This window comes from Hipposideros armiger, unplaced genomic scaffold (assembly GCF_001890085.2).
Source record: "Hipposideros armiger isolate ML-2016 unplaced genomic scaffold, ASM189008v1 scaffold_7, whole genome shotgun sequence".
NCBI lineage: Eukaryota > Metazoa > Chordata > Mammalia > Chiroptera > Hipposideridae > Hipposideros > Hipposideros armiger.
Window position 1 is genome coordinate 711670 of NW_017731357.1, and position 12061 is coordinate 723730.

Below are 12061 nucleotides of genomic sequence, written 5' to 3' on the forward strand. Positions count from 1 at the left end.
AATTATAAGAAATTTTCCTCATAGGGAGGAAAAATAAACACTGAGTTTCCCAACCTAGTCTTAGGTCAATCCATAGATCATTGTGTTTTACCCTAAAGGGTCTGGTAGTCTTCATTGCAAACATTTATCCTGACATACTTAAATATGAGTAAATGGAGATTTGACAAGACCAAAATTTAGCTAGGGATGTAGATATTTGGTTGGTGTTTTTTAATTCAGGTGATCAGAGTAAGTCACTGACTGACCTATGGTCCTAATTATTTTTTGCAAGATGTGGAGAATAATGCTGACCTTACCAGGGGTCTAGAGTGTGAGCCATTTATTGAAATGCTTCCACTTCTAGAAGCATTATGCCTACACCGAGTCATGAAAAGTAGGCTGCCATGAAGCCCAGAAACCATTTATCTCAAGGCCTACTGTCTGCTGCCAGTCTGGCATAAACCAGATTGAAACTACTGAGTAATGGTGCATCTAACTAAACAAAGCTCTTCAGAGAGGGTAATCTTAATTCATCCTCTAAACATATTTGTTCTGGGTTGCGGGGCCGTGTAACAGTTCAGCCGAGTTAGGTGTTCTAAAGGAGAGGATCTCAACCATGGCTGCACATTAGGATTATCTGGCCCATTTTTAAAAAATTATCAACAAAAGGCCCTACCCTCAGATATGCAGAATCAGCAGGGACCTGGCTTCCGTGCTGTGTTTTGGCTCCTCAGGGATTCTAACCTGTAGCTAGGATGAGAACCGTTAGTCTAGAACTTGCAGTAGACCCTATTTGCAACGTTGAAGAATGGCCTAGCAAATTAAGTTTTAAAAATTGGTTAGTTGTGTGCAACAAACTAAGTGTTGATAAGTAATACAGACTGGGTACCTGTGAGTGAGTTTTGTACTGTTAATCTTTGCAGAACTGAAGAATGTACTCTATAAAGTACAACTGGTAAAAAAAAAAGTCACATTTGAAACAGACCTTGAGAAGGATGACTTGAGTGTATGTGGGGGGCGGGAATTACAAACCTGTCATCTTTGCCCCCATTTGTGGAAAAAAAGGTGGTTTTATGTTAACTGAGCTGCAGACTATTCAAATGTGAAGATTTCTGAGAAGCTGTCTTTTCAATTTAACCTGGGATTAAAGTAATAGTCCCCTTTGCAGTCAAGTGAACTTTCTCTGCACACTCCGCTTGTCCCCATGCCAGCATCCATGCTGGACTCCTCAGAAAGAGGGTGAACCCTTGTATTGCCAGAGCAGAGGCCCTGTGCTAAGTGGAAGGTTGTGATTACAGTAATACCTTGGTTTGCGAGCATAATTCGTTTCAGAAACAAACTACTCATATTGCAAGACATCGCTGGTTGCTAAGTTAAAATGTATTAGAAATGTTTGCTCGTCTTGTGGAACACTCACAAACCAAGTTACTTGCAATCCAAGGTTTGACTGTACTTTGCTGTCATGTGGTGGCATTGGTAGCTGGTTATTAAGGAGATGCAAACTTTTGTGTAGCACTGACAAGAGGAAAGATACCAAACTCCTGTCATTCCTTTTAATATTCTTTTTGAGGACTACAAGGAGATCTGAACTTTCTCTCCTAGAGAAGGAAATTTGGAATTTAAATAAGCCTGCATTTCTTCCTAGGAAACAAGTATAGGAAAAGCATATGTTATTAAATGGACTCTGATCATCCGGGGTACTTACTGGGGTGACCAGACAAATAAGCATTGATGCCTTGCAGCCAAAAATCACACTGCGACATCAAGTGTTTCATCAAGCAAACAGCAAGGAGCTCTTTAGGCTGTGATCCCTAGACCAGAAAATGTCCTCTGTGGTTTGGTTGACAAATGAAATTTTAGAAAACACCAAAAATGTTATCTTAGCTATCCATGAACATTTCAGTGCAGGGCAAAGAAGTAACAGTTCCTTCCAAAATAGAGGTCTGTTTCACGTCCCCCACCCCCTTGTATGTCTCCCTTTCTCTGTCCATAGTTGGAGTTAATGTAATCATTTCAGATATTTAATGTGAACAAAATGATTTTTAAATGTAGACATACCACTGATGTACTTAGAGGAGGTCCGTGGCAGGGCACGTGAGCAAATTATCAGAGGGGAAATCATGCGCTTGGAAACCTATCCTGGTTACCCATTGTGAGAGATATATCAGAAAGCTGATTTTACCATCTGTTGTCAAATGTAATCTGGAATGAGGGCTGCTAGAAAGTCAGCTTGCTGATTCAGTAAGTACATGACTTTTTATTTCACTTCAGAAATGGGAAACTTCACAAGTTTGCTTTCACCACTGAATGTTGCTTTCACCACTTTGATACCCAAAAAAGACCTTCCCCCTTTCTAAAACCTAATAAGAACAACATAAAAAGAAATACTCTAGAAAACAGTGCGAGTGCCTACCTAGGAAAAGCAAGCAGGCTCTTTGACAACCCTTTCAAGACAAGATTTAGAAATAAACCATTTTTCCAGTTTCAATTTTCATAACTAGAGTTTGGTTTTTCTTTTTTAATTAGCAAATGCATCTTGTCACCCAGTGCTAGCAGAAATCGTAAAGAGGAAAACCAAAGTTTTTGATGTCAGTTTTATGTTTGTAAGCAGGGTATACTATAACCATGGCCCCCATGGACCACACAGGCAGCCAGTTTTCTGCTACGTGAGTCTTGGAGATGAGAAGGAAGGGCTGGCTGCTGTTCTGCTGCCTTTTGAAACGGTCTGAAACAAACATGAGAGCCCTTGGGAAAGATCACCTCATTCTGATGGCCATCTTTTAAAGGTTAACAGAAATACCAAATGTCATAGTCAGTTTGACCCTTGGTCAGTGGAAAATGACCTAGGCCTGTATATGTTGGAGGAGCTCAGAGAGAAAAGGACTTGTAAACAGCATGAAGAGCTCTACATCTGTTGATAAAGCACTTAAAAAAGTTAAGATTCAAGTGTGACTGGGTGACTGTTTAACTGCATGGATGTTTGGGGGTTGACTTTTGTTGATTATTCCAGTTGTGGGCTTTGGAGAAGCAAAGGAATGATTTTCAGTTGTGTGGGTGTGAAGTCTATGGATTTGCAATTTATCACTGAAATCACTCATTCAAAGTGTGACTTCATAGTAGGGTCACCTCCCCCTAGGTTGTCTTTATTTTTTACATAAAATACATCTGTTACAACTTACTTAGAAAGTTTTACTATGTTCATTAAAATTATTAAGTGGGAAGGCCACCAAGATTCATTTGATAGCTGAACAGCAATTTTAAAAATAGAATAGGTGAATTTAACATGGGATGATGTGACCTTCTGGGGAACATTATTTATAGAGAGAGAGCTTACATACTGTAATTGGGGAGAATTTTTTGTCTTCTACTTCCATTCAACAGTGGCAAACTGGTGGTTTTATAAAAATAACCTAGTATATTATATAAACATGTAATATAAAATAATATTAAAATGTGTTTAACAGTGAAACAGTGAAGACATGGAGTTATCAGCAACCTTTATGTGCAGTAAGGAAAACTGCAGTTAGGCCCCAAAGTGCTATCTTTCCCTAGCATCCTACTTAATGTTTGCCTTTGTGTATATGTTTAGATTGATATTGTAAAGCTATCCACATGTTTTCCTGCCTTTGCTGAGATTTAACACATTTTTCTCAAAGCTTTTTTTTTTTATAAAACTCAAAATAAAAAGATTAACTGGCTGAACTAATCTTGTTTTGTATTTTAAATGTATTTTCTGTTAGAAGGGTGCAGTATGATCCTATTCTCAGTCTCTTTCCCTCACTGAGAGGCTCTTTTCTGGATGGAAGCTATTCCTCTCCAGCTTCATTTAGACCAGGAGTTGACAAATTATAGCTGGCCCCTCAACCAAATCTGGCCCACTGCCTGGTTTTGTAAATAAAGTTTTATTGGCATACAGTACACTCACTCATTTGCACATTGTCTGTGACTGCTTTCATTTAGAACTGAGGAGTTGTGACAGAAATGAACAACTATTTGCTCATAAAGCCTAAACTGTTTACTATCTGGCTTTTTACAGAAAAGATTTTTGCTGACCCCTGATTTAGATGCTTGAAAAACGTTAGTTTTAAAACAGTGTCTAAAAATCATGGCAACAGATAGTTGAGATTTTACAAAAATGTTAAAAGAAACACTTTAAACTTGGTCTCTGCTTGTGACTTCTCCTGGCCTGCAACAGTCTTTAACAAGCTTTGAGTGTTGGATAATTGCTAAGACTTGAACCCCACATTACAGTTACCTTCATAGTCTTCATAATCCTTTCTATGTAGGCTAGCTTTTCCTGGAACCATGCAATCGGACTATATCGTAAAATCTTCCTAGCAAAATTAAACAAAAAAATCTTATTAGCATGACTCCAGAGTCATTTAATAGTATAATTACAAAAATACCAGATAGAACAATTTAAAAGCAAAGTTTGTTACTATTCATTAGGGTTTTTCCACCCTAGGGAGAAAAATTACTTTTTAAACATTGGTTCATGGGCAAGGGTAAGGGAAGCTCTTTGAAGATGAGTCAGATTTAAAAGAATACCACCCAGACCTTTTTTTAATAATAAGTAATTTAATCAAGATACACAGGACTGCACTTGGCCCTTATTCACATTGATATTTTGTCCAGACACCTGCTGATGGGAAATGGTACCAAATTACATCTCTTCTTTGTTGTGAGGATGCCTTGTTGAAATGGCTCCAGCAGAGGCAGGTTCAGGCTGGGAACTAAAGCTCTTCTTACTTTATTGCCATAATTATCCACATTACACTGTCACTTCCTTAGTGGAAACTTTGTCTCAACCAGTGTGTTGGTCATTATTGAATAAGCTCATGACATTCCTGCTCTGCAGAACTGCACAGCAGTTGGTACCAAATCATGTTGCGGTCTCTGACAGCGTGATAGATTGCCTCCACAGCATGCTGAGTGCCCTGGTTCATGGTGACTGACCTGGAAGGGAAAGAACAAAGGATGTTTGAACTTCAGAACACAGAAATCCACAAACAGAAAGCCTGTTGAACCCTGACGATGTAAAGCCTCTTAAATATGAAACCTTTAATCTTCCTTATCTAAGTTGCATTATCCAAAGCTGGAAATCCATACTGAACCAGTATCTATCATTTCTGCTTTGTGAAGACAGGCCAGGAGAAAATATGACCCAAGAGTTGTTTGGTGAGAATAAAGGCAGGAAAAAGATGGGGGTACCTCTGTCAGTATGACTGTGCTTTCTGCAGCTGCTGCTGTGGGGCACCTGTTCAGGAGAATAGAACTTTCTGAGACCTGCTGGGTAGAGTAGGGGTAAGAGCTGGGGTTGAAGCTGTCCCTCTAGGCACAAATGATGTAACCCTTCATCCTTCACTTGTGTACTGGTTTACATGTGCAAAATAAATCATGCTAACAATTGGCTGTTCTGTACAACTGAGGCTTTATATAAGCAACAAAGCCCTGTTTCCTCTGAACTTTTTTCTTCTTTTGTTAAAACACATTGCTTATGTCACTGTATGGGAGCAGCAGAGAGTAGGCTGACTTAGGGTATGTTAGTACTAGTTCTGCTACCAGTTTCTTGTGATCCTTCCTCTCATCCTAGATGTATGCGGAATTTGACATTATTTTCTAATGTGGTAAAACTGTCCATCACCTTAATATAACTACTGATGCAGTGTTTGGAAAAGAAGTACTTTCAACATGATTAAAAAGGTACAATAAAGGGCCGGCCGAGTGGCGCATTGGTTAGGAGTTGGCTTGGGATGCCAGCTCTGAGCAGCAGGGCCCTGGTTCGGATCCCACATGAGGGCCAGTGACACTGCGCTCTACAGCTAAGATGGTGAACAACAGCTTGACCTAGAGCTGGGCTGCCATGAGTCGCCGGTGACGGCATAGACTGCAGCCCCTGCTGTAGTGGGCTGCCATAAGCTACCATGTGTGGCCAGCAGCCAGTGTGAGCGGCCAGCAGCAGATGTGAGCTGCCAAGAGCCGCTGTGAGCGGCCGTCCAGAAGCCGGCGGCCAATCTGCCTCACCTGGGAAGAGCGCAATGGTAATACCAACATGGGCCAGTGAAGCAACGTCTTCCACAACTAGACTGAAGAACAAAAGGACAGCAACTTGTCTGTTCCCCTTCCCCCGATTCTCCAGTGCTGTTCCCCTCCCCCAATTCCCCAATAAAATCCTTTTTAAAAAAGGTACAATAAAGATTTGCATTCAGCATTAAGGAAAAGCTAATTTCACAAAGACCTTTCTATGAAGCTTTAGTATTCTATTAGTAGAGGTTATTTACATTAAAAAGAGCCACAATGTCAAATTTCAGTATAATTTAGTAAAAACCAATTTCCAGATGGGCTAACTCTGGTTCCAGGTAAGATAGAGTAAATACATTTCTCCTTATTCCTCCCACAAAGTGTAACTGAAATCTCCAAACATGATACATAAAACAAACATAAGAATCTGAAGGGTGGGGAGAAGAAGATGGACTGACTAGAAACCTTGGAAAATGAGGAGCAACATAGCTATGAGTCCCCTGGGTTTTCCTTTTGCCTCCTCTACATCCTGAAATGGGTGTTAAAGAAGCCAGCAGGCCAGAAATTCCACAGATCAAAAAGCCTCAAGAAAATCCTGTTATCTCTAGTCAAAAGGCAGGGACAGCCTAGGAAGACAGAAACCAAGCACCACAGAAATAATCCCCCCTCCTATCAGTAGAGGCCTATTGGGAAACCAGAACTTCTGTACTACCATCCCCACCTGGCAGTAACCAGGTGATACACCCCTTCCTCCACCAGTGCAGTATCAGTGGTGACCTGCTAAAATAGAAGATTTAAATAAAATTCAGAGATTAATAACATGTTCAAATGTTCAGGATACAATGAAAAAATTACCTGTCAAACCAAGAATCAGGGAAATTTCAACTTGAATGAGAAAAGACAACTGACAGATGTCAACTGAAATGAAAGAGATACTGAAATTATCTGAAAAGTCTTTTACGCCACTATCATCAAAATGCTTCAACTGGCTATTATGAACACACTTGAAAAAAATTATTTCTTGGCAAGTAAATATAGTATAAAAAGGAAACCAAATGGAAATTTTAGAATTGTAAAATACAATAACCAAAAATTTATAACCTCACTGGATGGGCTAAATGGCAGAATAGAGATGACAGAGCAAAGAATTAGTGAATCTGAAAACAGAACTATAGAAATTACCCAATCTGAGCAACGGAGAGAAAATAGCATAAAGAAAAGATGAACAGAGCCACAGAGACCTGTGGTACTACATAAATGATCTGTTTGTTTCATCAGAGTTCCAGAAAGAGGGAAAACAGATTGAGGCTTAAAAAGTACTTAAATAAATATGGCTGAAAATTTCCCAGATTTGGAAGAAGACATAAGCCTACAAATTCAAGAAGGCGAATTAACCCCAAAGAAATCTACACCAACATACAGCATTCATTAAAACATATTGCTGTGTCACTGTATGGGAGCTGTGTCTCACAAATTTGGATATGATGCATTACTTTTGGAAGTGACTTGAATGTCAGTGGATTTCATTGGAGGACAGGAGGAAGTGATGCAATATTTTTCAAGTCCTGAAAGAAAAGAACTGTCACCTCAGACTTATGTAGTCCATGGAAATATCCTTCAGGAATGAATGTGAAATAAAGACATTCTCAGATGAAGGAAAACTAAGAATTTGTTGCCAATAGAGCTGCTGTAAAAGAACTGCTAAGGAAGTTCTTCCAACAGAAAGGAAATGATAAAAGAAGGAAACTTGAAGCATCACTAATGAAAAATGAACAAGACAAGGGATAAAATAGGAGTAAATTTAATAAACTATTTTCTTGTGTTTAAAAATATTTGAAGGGCCGGCCGAGTGGCTCAGTTGGTTAAGAGCTTGCTCAAGAGTGTGAGCTCTGAGGAACAGCGGTTCAATGCCAGGCACAAGCTGAGCAGCCACTGAGCTGCCAACAGGTGGTAGGATGGCTCAGCTAAAAAAAAAATTTGATAGTTGAGGCAAAAATTGTAACATTATATGATATGGTCCTCAATATATATAGAGAAAATATTGTAAGAAACTTGTAAAGGGGACAAGATAAATTAATCCAAATGGATATAAAGTTTCTACACTTCACTTGAGAGCAGTAGGTTGAAATTAGTTACACATGCATAATCTAAATAAACCACTAAAATAAGCATGCAAAGATATACATTGAGAAACACTGCATATTCAATAATATTGTAATAACTATAGTGTCAGATGGGTACTAATCAGGGGATCACTTCATAAATTATATAAATGTCTAACCGCTATGCTGTACACCTGAAACTAATATAAAATAATACTGAATGTCAACAGTAATTGAATAAAAAACCACTACAAACAAATCAAAATAAAATTCTAAAAAATGTTCAAGTAACCCACAAGAAGGCATAAAAGGGAAATGGGAACAAAAACCAGAAGGAACAAATAGATATCAAGTTTAAAAATGGCAAAAGAAATCTCTAGGCCCAGATATTTTCAATGGAGAATTCTACCAAACATTTAAAGTAGAATTAATGCCAATTCTACAGCGTCACTTTCATAAAATTATGAGGATTATCATTACCCTGAAACCAAAATCAGACTAGGTACAAAAAAAGAAAACTACTAACCAATATCTCTCACAAACTTATGAACAAAAATCCCCCAAAAAGCATTTAAAAAATCAAATTCAACAATATATGAAAAGATTTAAGTAATGACTAAGTGGGTTTATTTTAGGGTGCAAGCCTGGTTTGATATTCAATAATTAATCCATGTAATCTACCACATTAACAGGCTAAGAAAGAAAAAACACATGGTCAAATCAACTGATGTCAAACCGGCATTTAACAAAATTTAACACTCATTCATGATAAATATTCTCAGCACACTAGGAATAGAGGAAACTTCCTTTATTTGATGTTAAAAATCTACATAAACCTATATCTAACCTCATTCTTTATGGTGAAAGACTGAATGCTTTCCCTCTAAGATCAGGGAGAAGACAAAGATGTCTCCACTTAACCAGTCTTATTCAATATAGTGCTAGAAGTCCTGGCCAATGAAATAAGACAAGAAAAGGAAATAGAAGTCATACAGACTGGAAAGGAAGATGTAAAATTGTTCCTGTTTGCAGGCGATATGATTAAATACATAGAAAATCCCAAAAATGTACAGAAATTCCCTCCTAGAACTAATAAGTGAAATGAGAAAGTTTTTAGGATACAAGATCAATATTTAAAAATCAATTTTATTTAGATATACTAGAAATGAACATCTTGAAGCCAAATTTTAAACTTGTACTATTTACAGTTATTCAAAATAAATACTTAGGTATGAATCTAATAAAACAAGTAAAGTACTGGTACACTAAAAACTACAAAACACTAATAAAAGAAATCAAACAGGATGTAAATCAATAGACATAAATACGTTTATCAATTAGAAGATTCAACATAGTAAAGATGTTAATTTTCCCCAAATTGATCTATAGGTTTAACAAAATTCCTATCAAAGTCCATCAATGCCTTTTGTAGATATAGACAAGCTTATTCTAAAATTTACATGGAAAGGCAAGGAAACTAGAATAGCTAAAACATTTTTGGAAAGAATAAAGTTGGAATCATCACTCTACTCAATGTTAGATTGAGTACATTATCTAACTACATTAATCACAACAGGGTGGTATTGGTGGAGGGACAGATGCATAGATCAATGGAGAAGAAAAAGCCTAAAATAAACATACATATGTATATTGCTAACTGATTTTTGACAACAGTGCAAAAGCAGTTCATCAGAGGAAGGAGAGTCTTTTAGAACAAATAGTGCTGGAGTGGTTAGACATCCAAAGGCAAAAAAATAAGCCTTGACCCAATCCTCACACTTTATACAAAAATTAACTCAAAATGAAGCATAGAATTACATATAGGTATAGATAAGCTCATCTTAAACTTTATAAGGAAAGGCAAAATAAACAAATATAAAACGTTACAAGAAAACATAGGGGTAGGATGGGGTGGAATACACAACTATAAAGGGGTAGCACAAAAGAGATTCTTTTTGCTGATAGAATAGTTCTGTATGTTGATTGTGGTGGTATTTACACATATCTATATGTGATAAAATTACAGAGCTATGCATACAAATACACTCAAAATTAGCGCATGTAAAAACTTGAAAACTGACTAAGGTCTGTAGATTGCACCAATGTCAATTTCCTGTTGTTGATATTGATCTATATATAAAATGTTACCATTGAGGGAAGCTGGGTAAAGAGTACACTGGACCTCTCTGTACTGTTTTTTACAACTTCCTGTGTGTCTGTAATTATTTAAAAACAAAAGTGTTCCTCTGTGTTTCTTTTTGCAATATGTTCAGCTCTCCATTTGGCTTGTTTTAAAGACCTGGAAACAGCTTGGCAGTAACTCAGTGTGGTTTTTTGTCAATGACTGACCAAGTGCTAAATGTTGCCTGGCATACCATGTCCCAACAGACGTTTATGGAGATACTACTTGTCCAACCTCTGGACCCATAAGCACTCTTTAAATCCTTTTATTAAAAATCTTGGGCTGGCCGAGTGGCGCGATGGTTAAGAGCTGGCTTGGGATGCCAGAGGGCCCCGGTTCGGATGCCACATATGAGGGCCAGTGACACTGCCCTCCATAGCTAAGATGCTGAGCAACAGCTCAACCTGGAGCTGGGCTGCCGTGAGTCGCCGGCGCCGGCGACGGCGTAGGCTGCAGCCCCTGTGGCAGTGCGTTGCCATGGGTTACCGTATGTAGCCAGCAGCCACAGTGAGCGGCCATCCAGAAGCCGGCGACTGATGTGCCTCACCCGGGAAGAGTGCAATGATGGTGCCAACTTGGGCCAGTGAAGCAACATCCTCCACAACTAGACTAGAGAGCAAAACGACAGCAACTTGTCTGTTCCCTTTCCCCCAATTCCCCAGCACTGTTCCCATCCCCCCAATTCCCCAATCAAAATCTTTTTAAAAAATCTTAAAAATGTTTTTAACCTACCTGGAAAGCTGCTTTTCACTGAAGTTCAAATTTTTAAATCAAATCACTGGCAATACACGGTGGGAGGAGAGGAGAGACAGGAGCTCTGAAAGATCTATTACTACCTCTAGGGTATTTGAAGAGCTGTTCTGAAGTCCTGCTAATCCTGGCTGTGAAGCCCGCAATGTACAGGTGACAACCTCACAAGGCCCTTCCTTTCTTCGCACTAGAAATGGGTTCCCATCCTTCTGTTTCTGTCTTTAGTTTCTGAATGTCACTGAACCAGGACAGGGATGCTCATATACCTTCCAGTTCTGACTTAAACCTCCATGGAGCCTGTAGCCCCCAAGTATTGGGCTGTTGAAAGGTCATGACATATTTTTTCTATGTTTTTCATTGCAAAAATGCGTCATGACTTTTCCGACAACCCAATAGATGCTAAAAAAAAGACTATCAGCAAATTTCCTACCATTTTTCAATATATTTTTGGTGTGTTTAAAACATAAATATGACCATGAGTTCCTAATGTGATGTTTCCCAAAATTCTGAAGTCCTCAGTGTCTTGGATATAGGATTAAGAATTAAATTCACTACAGACCCCACTCTTCTTAATACTATAGGGACCTATTCAGTTGGAGCTATGAAGTATTCAACTTTGGTTGTGTATTTAAACCAAACACTCAGTTTATCATCCACCTACTGCTAGATCTTTGACAATGAAGAATTAAGTTTTAAGCTACTAAATTTCTTTTTTATTAATTGGGGAATTGGGGGATGGGAACAGAGCTGGGGAATTGGGGGGGAGAAGAACAGACAATTTGCTGTCCTTTTGTTCTTCAGTCTAGTGGAGGACATTGCTTCACTGGCCCATGTTGGTATTATCATTGCGCTCTTCCCAGGTGAGGAAGATTGGTCGCCAGCTTCTGGACGGCCACTCACAGCGGCTCTTGGCAGCTCACATCTGCTGCTGGCTGCTCACGCTGGCTGCTGGCCACACATGGTAGCTTATGGCAGCCCACTGCAGCAGGGGCTGCAGCCTACGCCGTCGCCGGCGACTCACGGCAGC

The 12061-nt window shown here is 38.9% G+C and overlaps 1 protein-coding gene across 1 annotated transcript in view; it reads right to left on the bottom strand.

Annotated features, from left to right (window-relative positions):
- Positions 1-2572: 2572 nt before the first annotated feature.
- The window catches only part of CHST7 (carbohydrate sulfotransferase 7), a 25239-nt gene continuing 15750 nt past the window's right edge, over positions 2573-12061 (bottom strand). Inside the window, exon 2 of the mRNA XM_019649524.1 lies at positions 2573-4935. The gene's annotated coding sequence lies outside the window, so the exon portion shown is untranslated. The remainder of the gene's footprint in view (positions 4936-12061) is intronic.